This window comes from Ahaetulla prasina, chromosome 2 (genome assembly GCF_028640845.1).
Source record: "Ahaetulla prasina isolate Xishuangbanna chromosome 2, ASM2864084v1, whole genome shotgun sequence".
Lineage (NCBI taxonomy): Eukaryota > Metazoa > Chordata > Lepidosauria > Squamata > Colubridae > Ahaetulla > Ahaetulla prasina.
Genome location: NC_080540.1, coordinates 291,781,265 through 291,798,209, shown reverse-complemented (window position 1 = coordinate 291,798,209; position 16,945 = coordinate 291,781,265).

The following is a 16,945-nucleotide window of genomic DNA, read 5'->3' as shown; positions in this document are numbered from 1 at the left end:
CTGATTGAAAATACAGAAACTATCAATAAAGCCCCAATAAGCTATTTTTATTTTTCAGAGATTCTGGGAAATCTATTTTATGGTGTACCCTTAAAATAGGAAGCAAAATTATGCTTTAATTAGGGCTTGTGTATCCGTTGCTTTAATGCTTGGGTAGTTTTTAAATATTATTAATCCACTACATTTGCTTTAAGTAGCAGTACTATGATATTTAGCTGATTAATTTCATTACTGCCTCATTTTTATTTTGTTGGCATCGACCATCCTTTCCCTTAAAAGAGCCCAGAGCACAACCGTTGAAGCACAACATCTCTGTTCAACAATTAAAAACATCCAATTAAAAAGCGAAAGGAAAAAAAAGCACACATACCAAACAACTACTGGTGTAAATAGAGTTTGAAGTCGTAATTAAAAATCTCATCAGGTCCTAATTGTTATTTACCCCAAATGCAGGTGTCAAGATTAATAACTGTTTCTAAGCTGAAACAATTATGCCTTGTGCTGTATCAACTCTGTGTGGCTTCTGGGCAGTTCTATAATATAGATAATAACAAAGCAAATCATAAAAGGAACAGAGAGATATTATGCCGCTAACGATGCATAAAGATACACGCTCTTCTTCTCCTGTCTTGCATTTCGATTGGCAGCCGAGTTCCGATCGCTATCGTTGTGATTTTTATTTTGTAATAATCGCAGAATGTACGTATGCCTTAATTCTGAATGACAGGCAGGTTTTATTACTCAATCAGAGAAAAACGCCGGACTGCTGTTTGGAGATTTGTTTGACACTGATAACACAGCATTGAGATAGTGGAACATGGATGTACGTGCTCCTGCTAGAGTCCAGCTGTGGATTAACACCGTACAGATAGTCCTCAATTTATGGCTACAATTGAGCCCAGAATTTCTGTTGCTAAGTGAGAGTTGTTAAGTGAGTCTTGCCCCGTTTTACGACTTTTCTTTTCATGGTTATTAAGTGAATCACTGTAATTGTTAAGTTAGTAACAGGGTTGTTAAGTGAATATGGCTTCCCTATTGATTTTGCAGACCTCCAAGGTCTCTTCCAGTTTATTCTATTCTATTCTATTCTATTCTATTCTATTCTATTCTATTCTATTCTATTCTACTCTACTCTACTCTACTCTACTCTACTCTACTCTGCTCTGCTCTGCTCTGCTCTGCTCTGCTCTACTCTACTCTACTCTACTCTACTCTACTCTGCTCTGCTTTGCTCTGCTCTATTCTTTCCACCTATAACTCAAATTATTCTCCAAAGCACCAGAGGGCAGGACAAGAAACAATGGAAGGAAACTAATCAAGGAGAGAAGCAATCTGGAATTAAGGAGAAACTTCCTTCTATTGAGAACAATTAACCTGTGGAACAGCTCGCTTTCAGAAGTTGTGGGTGCTTCATCACTGGAAGTTTTTAAGAAGAGATTGGACAGCCATTTGTCCGAAATGATGTAGTGTAGAGCAGGGGTGAAACCCAGCAGGTTTTGACAGATTCTGGAGAACTGGTAGTGGATATTTTGAGCAGTTCGGCGAACCGGCAGCAGAAATTTTGAGTAGTTCGGAGAACCGGCAAATACCACCTTCATTTTGCAACAAGAAATCTTGGACTCCGTTGCGATCATAAGTAAAGGACTTATGCTGGTTTAGCCCTGGTCACAAATCTTTCCCCTGTTTAACTGATTGAAAATACAGAAACTATCAATAAAGCCCCAATAAGCTATTTTTATTTTTCAGAGATTCTGGGAAATCTGTTTTATGGTGTGCCCTTAAAATAGGAAGCAGAATTATGCTTTAATTAGGGCTTGTGTATCCGTTGCTTTAATGCTTGGGTAGTTTTTAAATATTATTAATCCACTACATTTGCTTTAAGTAGCAGTACTATGATATTTAGCTGATTAATTTCATTACTGCCTCATTTTTATTTTGTTGGCATCGACCATCCTTTCCCTTAAAAGAGCCCAGAGCACAACCGTTGAAGCACAGCATCTCTGTTCAACAATTAAAAACATCCAATTAAAAAGCGAAAGGAAAAAAAAGCACACATACCAAACAACTACTGGTGTAAATAGAGTTTGAAGTCGTAATTAAAAATCTCATCAGGTCCTAATTGTTATTTACCCCAAATGCAGGTGTCAAGATTAATAACTGTTTCTAAGCTGAAACAATTATGCCTTGTGCTGTATCAACTCTGTGTGGCTTCTGGGCAGTTCTATAATATAGATCATAACAAAGCAAATCATAAAAGGAACAGAGAGATATTATGCCGCTAACGATGCATAAAGATACACGCTCTTCTTCTCCTGTCTTGCATTTCGATTGGCAGCCGAGTTCCGATCGCTATCGTTGTGATTTTTATTTTGTAATAATCGCAGAATGTACGTATGCCTTAATTCTGAATGACAGGCAGGTTTTATTACTCAAATCAGAGAAAAACGCCGGACTGCTGTTTGGAGATTTGTTTGACACTGATAACACAGCATTGAGATAGTGGAACATGGATGTACGTGCTCCTGCTAGAGTCCAGCTGTGGATTAACACCGTACAGATAGTCCTCAATTTATGGCTACAATTGAGCCCAGAATTTCTGTTGCTAAGTGAGAGTTGTTAAGTGAGCCTTGCCCCGTTTTACGACTTTTCTTTTCATGGTTATTAAGTGAATCACTGTAGTTGTTAAGTTAGTAACAGGGTTGTTAGGTGAATATGGCTTCCCTATTGATTTTGCAGACCTCCAAGGTCTCTTCCAGTTTATTCTATTCTATTCTATTCTATTCTATTCTATTCTATTCTATTCTATTCTATTCTATTCTATTCTATTCTACTCTACTCTACTCTGCTCTGCTCTGCTCTGCTCTACTCTACTCTACTCTACTCTACTCTACTCTACTCTGCTCTGCTTTGCTCTGCTCTATTCTTTCCACCTATAACTCAAATTATTCTCCAAAGCACCAGAGGGCAGGACAAGAAACAATGGAAGGAAACTAATCAAGGAGAGAAGCAACCTGGAATTAAGGAGAAACTTCCTTCTATTGAGAACAATTAACCTGTGGAACAGCTCGCTTTCAGAAGTTGTGGGTGCTTCATCACTGGAAGTTTTTAAGAAGAGATTGGACAGCCATTTGTCTGAAATGATGTAGTGTAGAGCAGGGGCGAAACCCAGCAGGTTTTGACAGATTCTGGAGAACTGGTAGCGGATATTTTGAGCAGTTCGGCGAACCGGCAGCAGAAATTTTGAGTAGTTCGGAGAACTGGCAAATACCACCTCTGGCTGCTCCCAGAGTGGGGTGGGAATGGAGATTTTGCAGTATCCTTCCCCCAGGAGTAGGATGGGAATGGAGATTTTGCAATATCCTTCCTCAGGAGTGGGGAGGGAATGGAGATTTTGCAGTATCCTTCCCCCAGGAGTGGGGAGGGAATGGGGATTTTGCAGAATCCTTCCCCTGCCACGCCCACCAAGCCACTCCCACCAAGCCAAGCCCACAGAACCGGTAGTGAAAAAAAAATTGGATTTCAGTACTGGTGTAGAGTCTCCTGCTTGAGCAGGGGGTTGGATTAGAAGACCTCCAAGGTCCCTTTCAGCTCTATCCTGAGTGATTGGTTGGTTGGTTGGTTGGTTGACTGATTGTAGACAACTGTAGACCCCAAAACTAATCCTCTCCCTGCACTTAAAAAAAAAAAAGAATCCTCTTTGTGCATGCCAGAATTTAGAAAAGGGTGATAGCTGGGGAGAGGCAGATTTATATCCTCAAGAGCTCCTGTTTCCCCTTTCCGGGGATCATCAGCACAGAGTCTTTCAGAAATTCAGTCTGAGAGCCGTAAAGGATGGCAGAGCGGAGTTATATTTTGCTCTCCTCGATGCCCATGTGTGAATTCCATTAGCGCAAATGGGATATAAATGTGTCTATCGCGACGGTAAGATAGACTCGCCAGAAAAGATGAACAGGTATCTCTGATCTAGCTAGAATACGCAGCATTAGAACATGTTCTTTGCACGCTGAGGCCAGGGTGGGTGGAGAGGAAAAGAAATAGATAATTTTGTGCTTTGGAAGCAAGTTTACTAACACGTTGGGTTTACTCCAAATGCTGCCTTTGGCTCAGATGATTATTCATTGTGATTCTGAAATGCGTCGTTTCAGCTCAAAATGAACAGAAACGAGACCATTTTGCAAATGCATTTAATACAGGGGCTCCTAATCTTAACATCTGTGAGAAGGAAGGACTCCCTGGAGAAGAGCCTAATGCTGGGAACGATGGAGGGCAAAAAAAGAAGGGGACGGCAGAGAACGAGGTGGCTGGATGGAATCACTGAAGCAGTAGGCATGAGTTTAAATGGACTCCAGAGAATGGTAGAGGACAGGAAGGCCTGGAGGAATGTTGTCCATGGGGTCGCGACGGGTCGGACACGACTTCACAACTAACAACAACAACAAAAATCTTAACATCTACAGTTTCCAGATGCCAGAATTTCCATTGCTAAGCAAGGGGTTCACTGAGTCGTGTCTGATTTAATGTCCTTTTTTGGTTTTGGCCAGTGCACTTAAGCAAATTACGGCAGTCGTTAAGTGAGTCACAATGTCGTTAAGCGAATCTGGTTTCATGCATTGAACTTTGCTTGTCAGAAACTGGCAGAGAAGTTTGCAAATGGTGATCACGTGACTCCAGGATGCTGCAAACACATTGTAAATACGTGCTGGTTGCCAAGAGCCTGAATTTCGATCGCACTCTCTGAGCTTGCTGGTTTACTTGCAGACGTTTCATTACCCAAACTATTGACTTATGGTTCTGTCCTCCTTCGCTTCCATCCGAGTGATGGCTTAATTAGCCGGCACTATCAGCTCTGGCAGCAGAATAGCCAGCGTCTGCCAAGTGCCTCCGTTATCTTCCACAATGCTGGTGAGTCACCCAGGAACAAACTTCAGCTCTTAGTCAATCAGTGGATTTGCCTGTTACGAAGAGACACAGCAGCTCTCACTTTCTGGCAGGAGGCCCGGCTCCAAGTCACTTTCTGGCAGGAGGCCCGGCTCCAAGTCACTTTCTGGCAGGAGGCCCGGCTCAGGGGGCACAGACACAACACTTATTTATTTAGAAAATTTATATTGCTGCCTACTTACAAGGACATAAAAACACAATACGAAAGAAATAAAAAGAAAAATAATACAAAGGAAAATAATAGAATTCTTTCTTTCTTTCTTTCTTTCTTTCTTTCTTTCTTTCTTTCTTTCTTTCTTTCTTTCTTTCTTTCTTATTTATTTATTTTATCACATTTATATACCGCCCTATCTCCCTAGGGACTCAGGGCGGTTCACAGGCAAGTAAAAAAGTACATATAAATACAGACTAAAATAACAGTTAAAAAACTTATTCTACATGGCCGAATTATTAAAAAGCAATATAAATAATAAAACCCATTAAAACCAGTATAAATTTAAAATCTAATCCAGTCCTGCGCAGATGAATAAATGTGTTTTAAGCTCGCGACGGAAGGTTCGGAGGTCCGGAAGTTGACGAAGTCCTGGGGGGAGAGGCCAAGTGTGATTGGACACACAAGGAATTTGTCTTTGGTGCATAGGCTCTCAGTGTACATAAAAGAAAAGATACCTTCGTCAAGAATAATAAGGTACAAGACTTAATGATAGTCATAGGGTACAAATAAGCAATCAGGAAACAATATCAATATAAATTGTAAAGATACAAGCAACAAAGTTAGTCATACAGTCATAAGTGGAAGGATACGGGTGATGGGAACGATGAGAAGATTATTAGTAGTGCAGATTTAGTAACTAGTTTGACAGTGTTGAGGGAATTATTTGTTTAGCAGAGTGATGGCGTTTGGGAAAAAACTGTCCTTGTGTCTAATTGTTCTGGTGTGCAGTGCTCTGTAGTGCCGTTTTGAGGGTAGGAGTTGAGACAGTTTATATCAGCAGTTCTCAACCTGTGGGTCAGGACCCCATTGGGGGTCGAATGACGATTTGCCAGGGGTCGCCTAAGACCATCGGAAATATGGGAAGTATACTTGTGAGTCGAAGAATCACGCCCCAATGGTTGACACCACAAGCCAGCTGCAGGCTCTTCAAATCGCTAGCCAAATTCGGCTTCAGGCGCGATGAATTAAAAAAGAGAGAAATCTTTGCTCTGATGTCTCCCTCTCAAGCCAGCTGCAATCACTCCCAATCACTAGCCTAATCTGGCTTCAGGCGTGATAAACTTAATAAGGGAGGAGTCTTTAATGCCTCTGTCCTCAAGGCAATCGCAAGCAGTTCAGATCGTTAGCCAATATGGCTTCAGGCGTGATAAATTCAAAAATAATTTTACGGTTGGGGTCGCCACATCGTGGGGAATTATATTAAAGGGATTGCAGCACTATAAAGGTTGAGAACCACTGGTTTATATCCAGGATGTGAGGGGTCTGTAAATATTTTCACAGCCCTCTTTTTGACTCATGCAGTATACAGGTCCTCAATGGAAGGCAAGTTGGTAGTTGTAATGTATTACTGTAAGTTTTGGCGGGAGTTTTAGGCGGGAAGTATCTCGCTTCTGATTGGATACAGCCTCTGGCTGAAGTGTATATAAGGAGAGGTTTTTCTCCAGAGTTTTGCTGGGTCACACTATATTAAAGAGCTGTTGTCACTAACCTGGTCTCCTGCCTCGTCAATACCCAAACATAACATTGGCGACGAAGGTGGGATATTGAGGCAGAGCACCAGAACAGAGCTGAACTCACTACGAGAATCAAACCCAGCAAGGTGACGGCGAATGCAGCGATGACCGGCTACACGCCACCCACTCCGTTTGACCCTGCCCAGGAGACATGGGGAATATATATGACCCGTTTCGAAAGTTTCCTGGAGGCAAACGAGCTACAGGGAGTCTCCGACAACCGTAAACGGGCTTACTTCATAAGCCACTGTGGGTCCGCAGTCATCGCCGTCGCAGAAGCCCTAGCGGAGCCAACACCGCTACACTCCGTATCGTGGCAGACCCTTCAGACCCTCCTGAAGAATCACTACGCACCAGCCCCGTCCAAATACGTTCGGACGTGCGAGTTTGGGGAGCGAGGCAACAAGAAGGCGAGTCTATCAGCGACTACATGGCAGCCCTGAGACAAGCCTCCAAGCATTGCAGTACCGCGATCTGGACGAAGAGCTGCTGGAACAACTTATACGGGGGTCAGAGACATCCGTTTGAGGAGACGGTTGCTAGCCAAGAGCAACCTGACATTGGCAAACGCCTGGACGAAGCCAGAGCCCATGAGATGTCCAACCATGCAGCAGACACCTTACAAAGCGACTCACGCCGATGGCGGGCGCAGTCGAGCACAGTCCACCACGAAGAAACCTATCGTGAGTCAACCAGCGAAGAGGAGGAAGAAGTCCACTACACCGGAAAATCGACAAGGAAGACCGGAGGAATGCGGAAGTTGCGGGCGACATCAGCGCCAAAGATGTAAGTTCAGGGCGCCATTTGCGGCGGTGTGAAAGGAAGGGCACCTGGCTCAAGTCTGCCGAGCACCCCAACCTTCCCGCCGAAAATTCAAATCGGCCAATCAGAGCGGCTCTGAGTCAGAGATGCAAACCCCACATTCCGCGAAATTTCAAACCAGCCAATCAGAGCGAGATCGGCGAGGCGACCGCGATTGGCCAGGAAAGAAAGAGCGAAGTCAAACCGAATGACTGTTACCATAGACCACGCAGCTACCCGCATCGAAGAAAAGATCTTCACAAACCCGACAATTGAAGGCGTACGTGCCGACTGGAAGTAGACACAGGATCAGCTATCACAATCATGTCCTGGGACACTTTTGTGAAAGCCTTGCCGCACATCGCAAAGCGCAAGCTACAGAAACAACGGCCCGGTGCAGGATTACCAGGGCAACCGCATCCCTGTTCGAGGACAACGACCGTCGAGGTCAAATGCAGGACATACGAAAAGACCCTGCCCATCACGTTAGTCGAGGAACCTTGCCAAGCTTGCTGGGGCTAGACTGGTTCCGGGCGTTGGGAATGGGGTGACTGGCGTCCACGGGCGGATGCAACCTGCAAAACGCCCTAATGGAGGAATTCGCAGACGATTCGAGGACCGTTTAGGCAAGTACAAGGGACCCCTATCTCCTTCAATTTAGACCCCAAATAGCTCCCATTAGGTTAAAGGCAAGGAGGGTTCCTTTTGCACTCAAACCTAAAATCGACAAAGAGTTAGATAAATTAGTCAGCCAGGGATACTAGTGCCAGTTGACCATGCCAAATGGGAGGCGTAATCACCCCTATAAAACCAGACGGGTCCATAAGAATTTGCGCTGATTACAAGGCTACCTTGAACAAAGCATTGCAAAAGCGCCTACCCAGTTCCAGTAGTGCAACACTTATTGCACTCACTAGGCACGGACAAGTTTTCGCCAAATTAGACTTGGCACAAGCGTACCAACAGCTACCCGTAGATGCTAGCACAGCTGAAGCCCAGACCATTGTAACGCACCGGGTGCCTTTAAGTGCACCGGTTACAGTTCGGGTGAGTGTGGCCCGGGCTATTCAAAATTTGATGGGCGGCTCCTACAAGGGTTACCGGAGTCGTACCCTATTTCGATGATGTGTTGGTATCAGGGAAGATTTAAGAGAACTGGGAAGCGATTAAGGAAAGTTTTGGCCATTTTAGGTCGGCAGGATTAAAAGTCAAAGCAAGTAAGTGTCAGATAGGGGTCGAATCTGTTGAATTTTGGGCTATAGAATAGACAAAAAAGGGATTCACCCCACTGAGAGCAAAGTCAAGGCGATAAAGAGAGCCCCAGCACCCAAAAACAAGACAGAACTCCAGGCTTTCCTGGGTCTGGTAAACTTTTACGCCGTGTTTTTAAAAGACAAGGCAACCGTTGCTGAACCGCTGCATAAATTGCTTGGAAAAAACACTGCTTGGTCGTGGGGGAAGTCAGAGAATAGGGCATTTGAGGCAGTAAAAAGTTTGCTATCAAGCGATAGCCTGTTAATACAATACAACAACAGACTGCCGTTAGTATTGGTTTGTGATGCGTCCCCCTATGGAGTAGGAGCGGTACTTAGCCACAGACTCCCAAACGGCACTGAAGCCCTATAGCGTTCTATTCACGAACAATGTCCCGGCTGAGAGGAATTACAGCCAGCTAGATAGGGAGGCTCTAATAGTGTCAGGGGTGAAAAAATTTCACGAATACGTTTTGGGAGAGACTTTGAAATTATCACTGACCACAGACCGCTATTGGGATTACTGGCTGGCGACCGCCCAACGCCAGTGGCACTATCGCCCCGGCTGACCAGATGGACTATTTTTCTGGCCTACTCTACAAACTGCAGCATCGACCTGGAAAAGAGCTGGGGCATGCGGACGCATTGAGCAGATACCCATTGCCCGGGGAAATCGAGGACCCTACTCCGGGCGCCCCCGGTCTACTAATTGACTCTTGGGACTCTGGCCCAGTCACATCGCAGGAAGTGGCTCGGCCTCCTACCGGGACATTGTTTTAAGAACTGTAATCGGTTGGGTTCAAAGGGGATGGCCCGCTGTGCCGGGCGAACGTTTTAGAGAGTTTGTAAAGAAAAGAGGGGAATTGTCTGTGCAAGGGGGGTGCCTGCTCTGGGGGGATAGGGTGGTAGTTCCAGAGAAGCTGAGAAAAAAAGTCCTGGAACTACTGCATGAGGGTCACCCAGGAATTGTAAGGATGAAGGGGCTAGCCAGGAGCTATGTTTGGTGGCCCCTAATGGACAGGGAAATCGGTGACAGGGTTGGCCGATGCCAGGTATGTCAGGAATCCAGACCACTACCACCTACGGCCCCAGTGTTGGAGTGGGAGAAACCCCAAGGCCCTTGGTCCCGCATACACATTGATTTTGCCGGCCCTTCCACGGCCAAACATTTCTAATTGTGGTGGATGCATTCTCCAAATGGCTGGAGATCATCTAATGAAATCCACAACGCGGGAGCTGTCATTGCAGCACTAAAACACCTTTTCGCCACGCACGGGCTACCGCACACCCTCGTGTCCCATAACGGCCCACAGTTCACCGCAGCATTATTTGAAGGGTACCTGGCTGAAGAGGGCATCCGACCTGCCCTCTCAGCGCCGCTCCACCCTGCGTCGAACGGCCTTGCTGAACGCTTTGTTCGAGTGCGAAGAAGCGCTATCACAAGCGGCCCCGGCGATTGGCAGGCACAGATCGACGCATTCCTAACCGTCAACACAGGACCCCTGTGTGGCCACCGCCGCAGCCCAGCCGAGCTATTAATGGGGCGGAAGCTACGGTGCCCGCTAGACCGGCTACACCCGAACTACGTGCAGGACGGGTTCAAAACAAAACCAGATAGAATCCGGGAATTAAACATAGGAGACTCAGTGTGGGCACATAATTACAGCGACGGCCCAAGCTGGAAGAGGGGGATAGTCATAGACAAAACGGGCCCCAAATCTTATCTAGTGGAAATAGACGATGGCAGAGTTTGGGGGCGCCACATAGATCAATTAAGAAACAGATTGAGCGATAAGGCAGAATTAGGCGAGACCAGCCCTGACTATGATTTAATTAACCCCACAGCTGACTGGAGCCGAGAACAAACAGAAAGCGTAGAACCAAACAGAGACTTATCTGAGTCAGGCGAGGTCCAGCGACACCCTCAGGTCCCTCTAGAGGACAGCAGGTCCGAGCCGGCGAATAATCCAGGGCCGGATGGCCGGGAGGAGGAGCTCAGAGGAACGAAAAGCCCCTCCGGCAAGCTCGACTCAACTCCAGAAAGTGAACTGCGCAGGTCCGGGAGAGTCAGGAGACGTCCCAACCTGGACTACGAGAGAAGTAATATGCAAATATTGGCAAAGTGCCTTCTGGGAGGGGAGGAGTGTAATGTATTACTGTAAGTTTTGGCGGGAGTTTTAGGCGGGAAGTATCTCGCTTCTGATTGGATACAGCCTCTGGCTGAAGTGTATATAAGGAGAGGTTTTTCTCCAGAGTTTTGCTGGGTCACACTATATTAAAGAGCTGTTGTCACTAACCTGGTCTCCTGCCTCGTCAATACCCAAACATAACAGTAGTAATTGTTTTTTCTGCAGTTCTAATGATCCTCTGAAGTCTGTGTCTTTCTTGTTGGGTTGCAGAACCAAACCAACAAGACAGACACACGCTTCAGAGGATAATAAAATAATAACCCCCACACCCTGGTGACAACACACATACAGACTAGCCATTTAATGGGCTCCATCCTGTTCTGGGTACCCCAGGCCTGCTGGCAGAACCATTTCTTCAGGGCCTCCCAAAAAAGTGTTAGAGTGGGGACCAGTCTAATTTCCAGAAGGATGATGTTCCAGAGGGATGGAGCCACCATGGAGAAGGCCCTACTTCTGGGTCCCGCCAGATGTATTTCCTTAGGAATGGGACCCACAACATTCTTTGCCTCCTTGCACTTGTGAGTCGGGCAGATGTGACCGGGAACTTGGTAACATAATCAGTGCAAATACTATGTCCCAAATTTACCTACAGTACTTTTCGGAGTATAAGATGCACTTCCCCCCAAAACTGGTGAAAATTGTGGTGCGTCTTATACACCGAATGTTGCCGAAGCCCCACCCACCTGCTGGCCCCTACCCTTCAGCCATTTCTGGCCTCTGCACGTCCCATTTTCGGCCTTCACACACTCCGTTTTAGACCTGTTCCATGCTGCATGGATCGCCACAGCACATCGCCAGTGATCGCTGCCTCCGCGCATCACATTTCTGGCCTCTGCATGCCCCGTTTTTGGCCTCCGTGCGTCACAGGCCGCCGATCTCTGCCGCCTGGAACCAGCCTAAAATGCAACGCGCGGAGGCCAAAAACAGGGCGTGCGGAGGCCGACAACGCAATGTGAGGAGGCTGAAAATGCAATGCGCGGAGGCAGCGATCGCCAGTGATGTGGTGTGGTGATCCCCACAGCCTGGAATGGGTCTAAAACAGAGCATGCGAAGGCCAAAAACGCAATGCGTGGATGCTAAAAACACGACGTGCGGAGGCGGCGATAGGCTCTGGCGATTCTCTGGAACAGCTGATTGGCGGTAGTCCGGGAGGCCGATCCAACCTCCAATCAGCTGTTCATGCTGCGATAATGTGCTGAAGCTTACCAGGCTGTTTGCTGCAAGGACGCTGGCCGGATGAATATTGATGGATGCTGGTAGGCAGAGGGAGAATTTTTGTTTTCTTGTTTTCCTCCCCCACAAAACTAATGTGCGTCTTATACTCCAGAGCAGGGGTCTCCAACCTTGGTCCCTTTAAGACTTGTGGGCTTCAACTCCTAGAGTTCCTCAGCCAGCTTTGCTGCAAGAAAACCACCAAGCTCAGAGAGCACCTAGGACCCCTCATGTCAACTCTGAGCTACAAATATTTTCCTTTATTAGGATCACATGAACGTGGGGATGCTAGAACAACCATAAGTGCGAGGAGCATTTATAAGTCACCTTTTTCAGTGCCCTTTGAACAGTTGCTAAATGAATTTTTCTAACTACAGGTAATCCCCAATTTACAACAGTCATTTAGTGACTGTCTAAAGTTACAACAGCACTGAAAAAAAAACTGCCATGTTAGTTTTTCACTCATGACCGTTGCAGTGTCCCCGTGGTTATACGATCAAAATTCAGACATTTGGCAACTGACTTGCATTTATGACGGTCGCGGTGTCCTGGGGGAGGGGTCACACGATCCCTTTTTGCGACCTTCTGACAAGCAGCATCAATGAGGAAGCCACATTCACCAAACAACTGTGTTACTAACTTAGCAACTGCGGTGATTCACTTAACAGCGGCAAGAAAGGTCATAAAATGGGGCGAACTCACTTAACACAGGTTCTGGCTTCGCAAGAGACATTTTAGGCTCAGTTATGGTCGTAAATCGAGGACTACCGCATTTTCAGCAAGAAAATCAGCTCGGCTTGAAGGAGATTTTGCTTTTTACTCACCATCCTACATTCATTTGTATGGGACATACGGAAACAGGTATTTAGAATTGCACTTCCTTCTGATTCAGATGATTCTATGATGCGCACACGATGCTTGGGGCAAACCAAGTCTGTCCTTTGCTTGTGAGTCTCCTGAAGGGGGGAATGCAGGGGTGGGAAGGAGATCAGGGGAGGAAGACCGTATTGATACTACAGCCCCCCTCAGGGGTGTGTGAGCTTTCTTTGGACCCCTGGATTGCACAGTAAAAATCTGTGGAACCACAGATACCCAGTACAGTAATGTAATTTTTCCAAGTTTTTGTTTGCACTTAAAAAAAGTAAAGGAAATGTTCCTTTAAGCGTCTATGGGGAATCTCAGTCATCCAGGTCATGGTTGTCCCAAAGGTGCTTTTTTTTTTTTTCAAGAGACAACTGGACTTTCTGGTTTTTCTTTGAAGACGTTTTGTTTCTCATCCAGGAAGCTTCTTCAGCTCCATCCATCCATCATCTATCTGTTCTATTTATCATCTATCTATATCATGTTTATCTATCTATCTATCTATCTATCTACCTACCTACCTACCTATCTGTCTATCATCTATCTATCTATCTATCTATCTATCTATCTATCTATCTATCTATCTATCCATCCATCCATCCATCCATCATCTATCTGTTCTATTTATCATCTATCTATATCATGTTTATCTATCTATCTATCTATCTATCTATCTATCTATCTATCTATCTATCTATCTATCTATCTATCTATCTATCTACCTATCTATCATCTATCTATCCATCCATCCATCCATCCATCCATCTATCTGTTCTATTTATCATCTATCTATATCATGTTTATCTATCTATCTATCTATCTATCTATCTATCTATCTATCTATCTATCTATCTATCTACCTACCTACCTACCTACCTACCTACCTACCTACCCATCCATCCATCCATCCATCCATCCATCCATCCATCCATCCATCCATCCATCCATCCATCCATCTGTTCTATTTATTATCTATGTCATGTCTATCTATCTATCTATCCATCCACCCATCCACCATCTATCTGTTCTATTTATCATCTCTCTATGTCATGTTTATCTATCTATCTATCTATCTATCTATCTATCTATCTATCTATCTATCTATCTACCTATCTATCATCCAGCTATCTACCTATCCATCCATCCATCCATCCATCCATCCATCCATCCGTCATCTATCTGTTCTATTTATCATCTATGTCATGATTATCTATATCCATCCATCCATCCATCCATCCATCATCTATTTATCTCCCTCCCTCCCTCTCTCTCTCTCTCTCTCCTGTCTCTCTCTCCTGTCTCTTCATTATCTATCATTTCTCTCTCTCTCTCTCATCTATCATCATTTCTCCACTAGTGACTTACCGCATCTCCATAAGATCATCCAGCCATCATCATGGAAGTGATAAACAGCCTGTTTTATTACCATTCTCTTAGAGGAATGATCCTTGGATGCCTTTGGATGACACCCTAAGTCCCTAATGTGGAAATGAACTATTTTTCTATCTGCACATGGAAGCCCACCTTTATCCATCTATTCATCTATTGTGTTATATTTACTTATTGCTGAAAAATAATGCATGCAGCAACAACATTCCCATAAACCATTACAGTGAATAATTTCAGAGGCTGATTCCTTTCTGAGCCTTCCTTAAAGCCACAGGATTTAAAAGCCTTTCTTTCCCGTAAATCCATCCCAAAGCATTTTGGTTTGACATTAGAGTGTTAATATAATGCCTTCCTTATGGCATTTATGCCGTGACCTTAGCTGCCCCTTATTCCAGATTATAAATGAGGTATGGAATTACAGAGGTTGCGTCTCGATAACACACCTTTAATAAATATGTTAATCAACCGTCTGCGACATCTTCCTTTCTTGGTGTCAGAGTGTCAGCGCTTTGTGCTATGTATGGGTCCCTTTGAATTCTTTTCTCTTTGAAGCGACATCTTTAAGTCAGGAGGGAGAATCCATTAGCCACAAGTTGCTTATACAAAGAAGTAGGAACTTGGAGGAAAAGCAGGAAGAAGATTCCACTGGGCATTGAATTAAAACTGTATATTTGAAATTACTAAAGATTCCAGAAACAGCCCTAGTGATAGCCCAGGATAGATACATAGAATGACAGAATAACTGAGTTGGAAGGGACCTTGGAGGTCTTCTAGTCCAACCCCATCCTCAAGCAGGAAGCCCTATATCTTTTCAGACAAATGGTTGTCCAATCTCTTCTTGAAAACTTCCCGTGTTAGAGCACTGGTGGCAAGTCGTTCCACTGGCTTAATTGTTCTCATTGTCAGGAATTTTTCCCTTATTTCTAGGTTGGTTTTTTCCTTGATTAGTTTCCACCTGTTACTTCTTGTCCTGCATTCAGATGCTTTGGAGAATAGGTTGACCCCCTCTTCTTTGTGGCAGCCCCTGAGATATTGGAAGACTGCTATCATGGCATCGTCCTTCTTTTCATTAAACAAGACATACCCAATTCCAGTAACCGTTCTTCATATGTTTTAGCCTCTGGTCCCCTAATCATCTTTGTTGCTCTTCTCTGCACTCTTTCTAGAGTCTCCACATCTTTTTTATATTGTGGCGACCAAAACTGGATGCAGTATTCCAAGTGTGGTTTTATCTTTATGAAGTGGTACTAATACTACACCTGATTTTGATTCTATGTCTCTGTTTATACAAGCAATGATTGTGTTAGCTTTTTTGACTGCTGCCGCAGTGCTGGCTCATATTCCACTAGGACTCCAATATTCCACTTGCTGTTACTACTGTTGAGCCAGGTATCACCTATTCTGTATTATATGATTACCCTAATTCATAAATTAATTTCTCAAGATAAGGTCTTATGATCATATAACCTTTCAAGTAGGTCTACAGGTAGTCCTCAACTTACGGCTACAATTAAGCCCAAAATTTCTGTGGCTAAGCAAGGCAGTTGTTAAATGAATTCATCAGCGTCTGCTTAATCCTACAATGGGAAACCCATTTGTAACTGTAGGCAAAATTGGAAGATTAAAAAATAAATTCAAGGGAAGATAACTGGAAATATTTCCATGCTTTTACCCAAAACCTCACATGCATTTCCATGTGGTCGATAGGAATGGAGTGTTTTGTTTCCAACCGTGTTGCTTGGACAATCAAATGCAAATAAAGTAGTCCTCAACTTACAACTGCAATTGAGCCCAACGTTTATGTTGCTATGTGAGAAAATTGTGAAGTGACTTTACCCCATTTTACGACCTTTCTTTTCACAGTTGTTAAGTGAATCACTGCAGTTGTTAAGTTAGTAAACATGGTTGTTAAGTGAATCTGACTTCCCCATTGACTGAAGACAACGTTGGTAAAGCTCTTCACAACTTAAAACCATCGCTTTCTATTGGACCCGATGGACTATGTGCATATTTCTTAAAAAAACTTTCCATTAATATAGCTGAACCCCTAAGTATTATCTTTGATAAAGCTTTCACTACCAGTTCTCTTCCCAAACTTTGGTCACTAGCCACAGTCATCCCCATCTTCAAAAAAGGAGACCCCAGCTTAGTCGAAAACTACAGACCGATCTCCCTTTGCTGCATCACCTGCAAAGTCATGGAATCTATCATCAACCAATCCATTACCTCACACTTAGAAACTAACAACCTACTCTCCAACAAACAATTTGGTTTCAGGAAAAAGTTATCATGTAACTTACAACTTCTCCACTGCAAAAACATATGGACTTCAAATCTAGATCAAGGCAAATCAATAGATGCAATCTACATAGACTTCTGCAAAGCTTTTGACTCAGTAGTACACGATAAACTTCTCCTAAAACTAACATCCTATGGCATCTCAGGACCCCTCCACAAATGGATATCTGCTTTTCTGTCTAACAGACAACAAGTGGTCAAAATTGGCAATGCTTTATCAAATCCTGTTCCTGTCAAGAGTGGCGTTCCTCAAGGCAGCGCCTTGGACCAACACTC